Source organism: Pteronotus mesoamericanus, unplaced genomic scaffold (genome assembly GCF_021234165.1).
Source record: "Pteronotus mesoamericanus isolate MK-2021 breed Mesoamerican mustached bat unplaced genomic scaffold, CSHL_Meso_final contig_94, whole genome shotgun sequence".
In the NCBI taxonomy this organism is placed as follows: domain Eukaryota; kingdom Metazoa; phylum Chordata; class Mammalia; order Chiroptera; family Mormoopidae; genus Pteronotus; species Pteronotus mesoamericanus.
Genome location: NW_026555285.1, coordinates 15,575,437 through 15,580,038, shown reverse-complemented (window position 1 = coordinate 15,580,038; position 4,602 = coordinate 15,575,437). Strand labels below are relative to the sequence as shown.

The window sequence follows — 4,602 nt, the reverse complement described above, 5'->3', positions numbered from 1 at the left end:
CCTAATAAACATTTAGGCACCCAACATAGGAGCACCTAAACATGTGAAACAAATGTTGATGGACATAAAAGGAGAGATTGACAGAAATACAGTCATAGTTGGGGATTTTAACACTCCATTGATTTCAATGGATAAATCTACCAGACAGAAAATCAACAAGGAAATAGTGACCTTAAATGACACACTAGATCAAATGGATTTAATTGATATATCCAGAGCATTTAATCCCAAAGAGGCAGAATATACATACTTTTCAAGTGCACACAGAATGTTTTCTAGGATAGACTACAGTAGGACACAGAACAAGTCTCAATAAATTTAAGAAGTATGAAATCATATTAAGCATTTTTTCTGATCACACTGCTATGAAACTAAAATTCAATCACAAGAAGAAGACTGAAAAATACACAAAGACATGGAAGCTAAAGAACATTTACTAAGCAATGAATGGGTTAACAATGAGATCAAGGAAAAAATCAGATACCTTGAAACAGATAAAAATGAGGGCACAACAATCCAAAATCTGTGAGACACTGGGAAAGCAATCTAATAGGGGAATTCATAGCATTACAAGTCTAAATCAAAAAATAAGGAAAAGCTTAAATAAACAACCTAACTTTATACTTACAGAAACTTGAAAAATAATAACAAAGTCCAAAGTGAGTAGAAGGAAGGAAATAATAGAGATCAAAGCAGAAATAAATGAAATCGAGTCAAAAAAAGGATTAAAAAAAAAAGATCAATGAATCCAAGAGCTGGTTCTGTGAAAAGATAAACAAGATTGACAAACCCTTAACCAGACTCATCAGGAAAAAAAGAGAAAGGACCCAAATAAATAAAATCAGATATAAAGAGGAGAAATAACAACTGACACCAAAGAAATGAAAAGGATTGAAAGAAAATATGAATGACTGTATGCCAACAAACTGGACAAGCTGGAAGAGATGGATAAATTCCTAGACACATAAAATATTCCAAAACTAAATCAAGAGGAATCAGAGAATTTGAATAGATAGATTACAACTAGTGAAATTGAAGCAGTAATCAAAAAACTCCCAACAAACCAAAGCCCTGGAATGGATGGCTTCATAGGTGAGTTTTACCAAATATTATGAGAAGAATTAACACCTCTCATTCTCAAACTATTTAATAAAATTCAAGATGAGGGAAGCTCCCAAACTCATTTTAGAAGGCCAGCACTAACCTAATTCTAAAACCAGATAAATACACTACGAAGAAAAAATATATAGGACATATCCTTCATGAACTTAGATGCTAAAATCCTCAAAAAAAATTAGTAAATTGAATACAGCAATTCATCAAAAAGATCATACACCACAATCAAGTGAAATTTATTCCACGAATAAAAAGTTGGAACAAGATTCATAAATCAAAATATGATACACTAATAAACAAAATGAAATATAAAAGCCACATAATCATATCAATAGATGCAGAAGAACCATTTGATAAAAATTAACACCGTTTATGATAAAAATTCTCAGCAAAGGAGGAATAGAGTGAATATACCTAAACATAATAAAGACCATATATGACAAACCCACTGCCAGCATTATACTCAATGGGTAAAAAACTACAAGTGTTTCCCTTATGATTTTCACTTATGATCTGGAACAATACAGGGATGTCCGCTTTTGCCTCTCTTATTCAACATAGTACTGGAAGACCTAGGCACAGCAATCAGACAAGAAAGTGAAATTAGAAACATCCAAATTGGAAAAGAATAAGTAAAGCTGTCTTTTGTTGTAGGTGTCATGATACTGTACATAAAGAACCCAAAAGATTCTATCAAGAAATGACTAGAACTGATAAATGAATTCAAAGAAGTATCAAGATACAAAATTAACATCCATAGGTACCGGAGCCGCTGCCGCCAAGTCCGGATCCAGCGCTATGTACCACTGAGGCCCCTCTGCCATGCACACCCGATTTCTTTTGGCTCTAAGTCCAAAATGGCAGCTCTCAAGGATCAGCTGATTGTGAATCTCCTAAAGGAAGAACAAACTCCCCAGAATAAGATTACAGTCATGGCGTTGGTGCTGTTAGCATGGCCTGTGCCATCAGTATCTTAATGAAGGATTTGGCAGATGAACTTGCTCTTGTTGATGTCATGGAAGACAAATTAAAGGGAGAGATGATGGATCTCCAGCATGGCAGCCTTTTCCTTAGAACACCAAAAATTGTCTCTAGCAAAGACAATAATGTGACTACAAACTCCAAGCTAGTTATTGTCACAGCTGGGGTGGGTCAACAGGAGGGAGAAAGCCATCTTAATTTGGTCTAGCGTAAAGTGAACATCTTTAAATTCATCATTCCTAATTTTGTAAAATACAGTCCCAACTGCAAATTGCTTATTGTTTCTAATCCAGTGGATGTCTTGACCTACGTGGCTTGGAAGATAAGTGGCATTCCCAAAAACCGTGTTATTGGAAGTGGTTGCAATCTGGATTCAGCCCGGTTCTGTCATCTAATGGGGGAAAGGCTGGGAGTTCACCCATTAAGCTGTCATGACTGGGTCCTTGGGGAGCATGAAGACTCTAGAGTGCCTGTGTGGAGTAGAGTGAACGTTGCTGGTGTCTCCCTGAAGACTCTGTACCCTGATTTGGGCACTGATGTAGATAAGGAACAGTGGAAAGAAGTTCACAAACAGTTGGTTCAGAGTGCTTATGAGGTGATCAAACTGAAAGGCTACATATCCTGGGCCATTGGACTATCTGTGGCAGATTTAGCAGAAAATATGATGAGGAATCTTAGGTAGGTGCATCCAATTTCCACCATGATCAAAGGTCTCTATGGAATAAAAGAAGACGTCTTCCTTAGTGTTCCTTGCATCTTGGGACAGAATGGAATCTCAGGTGTTGTGAAGGTGACTCTGACACCTGAGGAAGAGGCTCGTTTGAAGAAGAGTGCAGATACACTTTGGGGGATCCAGAAGGAGCTGCAGTTTTAAAGTCTCCCAATGTACCACTTCACTGTCTAGGCTACAACAGGATTTTAGTTGGAGATTGTGCATATTGTCCCTTTTATCTGATCTATGGCTAAAAACGTCAATTTCCTAAAGATAGAAATAGTAATGGTTTATAAAACCCTGCATCTCTATCCTGATGCTGGATGGTACTCACCTTGTGTGGTCCTAAACTGGTTAGTGTGAAACAGTTCCACTTCCTCAAAGGCACCACTGCCAATGTAGAGCACACTGCAGCTGCCCTTCAAACTAGATGTGTGTTCACTGTGTGTTGTATAACTTGTGGTTCCTTTACCCAATGTGCCTAGTCCAACTTTTTCTCTCCAGTCAATCACATCCTGGGATCCAATGTATAAATCCAGTATTGCATGACTTGTGCCTAACTGTTCTTCAGGATCTTATTTTGTGTACTCTATGAATCAGATTATTATACATTGCCATATAATGTAAAAGGAAAGTCTACCTATAAATAATGCAGCCAACTATCCAAGTGTCATACCAACTAAAACATCAAATAAACATTGAACAGTGAAATAAAACAAAAAACAAAATTAATATCCAGAAATCAGTTGCAATTTTATGTGCTAATATTGAACTGACAGAAAGGGAAATTAAGAAAATAACCCCATTCACAAATGCTACAGAAAAAATAAAACACTTAGGAATAAATCTATCCAAAGATGTAAAAGACCTGTATTCAGAAAATTATAAGACACTGATAAAGGAAATAGAAGAAGATAGAAATAATTGTAAGCACGTAGCATGTTCATGGATAGGAAGGATTAACATCATTAAAATGTCCATACTCTAAAAGCTTTCCCACTAAGATTGGGAACAAAACAAGGATGTGCACTTTTACCACTTCTATTCAATATAATATTGGAATTCCTAGCCACAGCAGTCAGACAAGAAAAAGAAAGAAAAAGTATCCAAATTGGAAAGGAGGAAGTAAAAGTGTCATTTTTTTTACAGATGGCATGATAGTATGCATAGAAAACCCTATACACTCCATCAAAAAAACTACTTGACCTAACAAGTGAATTTGGCAAAACAGCAGAATACAAAGTCAATATTCAGAAATAGAAGGCATTTTTCTACAACAATGATATTTCAGAAGCAGAAATCAGGGAAAAAATCCCATTTGCTATAGCAACAAGAAAAATAAAGTACCTAGGAATAAATTTAACCTAGGAGGTAAAAAAAAACCTGTATGCAGAAAACTGTACTACGCTGAAGAAAGAAATTAAGGAAGACGCAAATAAATGGAAGCATATACTGTGTTCATGGATTAGAAGAATTAACACCATCAAAATGTCCATACTACCCAAAGCAATTTATAGACTCAACACAATCCCTATTAAAATACCAATGACATATTTCATAGATATAGAACAGACATTTCAAAAATGTATATGGAACCATAAATGACCCTGAATAGCTGCAGCAATTTTGAGAAAGAAACAAAAGGCAGGACGGATCACAATACTGGACATAAAACTATATTACAAGGCCACTGTAATCAAAACAGTTTGGTACTGGCACAAGAACAAACACATTGGTCAGTGGAACAGAATAGAAAGCCCAGAAATAAACTCAAGTCTCTATGGTCAATTAAT

General features: G+C 35.9%; 1 pseudogene; it reads left to right on the top strand.

Moving 5' to 3' along the window:
- Nucleotides 1-1,973: 1,973 nt before the first annotated feature.
- On the top strand, nucleotides 1,974-2,971 carry LOC129081094 (L-lactate dehydrogenase A chain-like; annotated as a pseudogene).
- The last annotated feature ends 1,631 nt before the right edge of the window (nucleotides 2,972-4,602 follow it).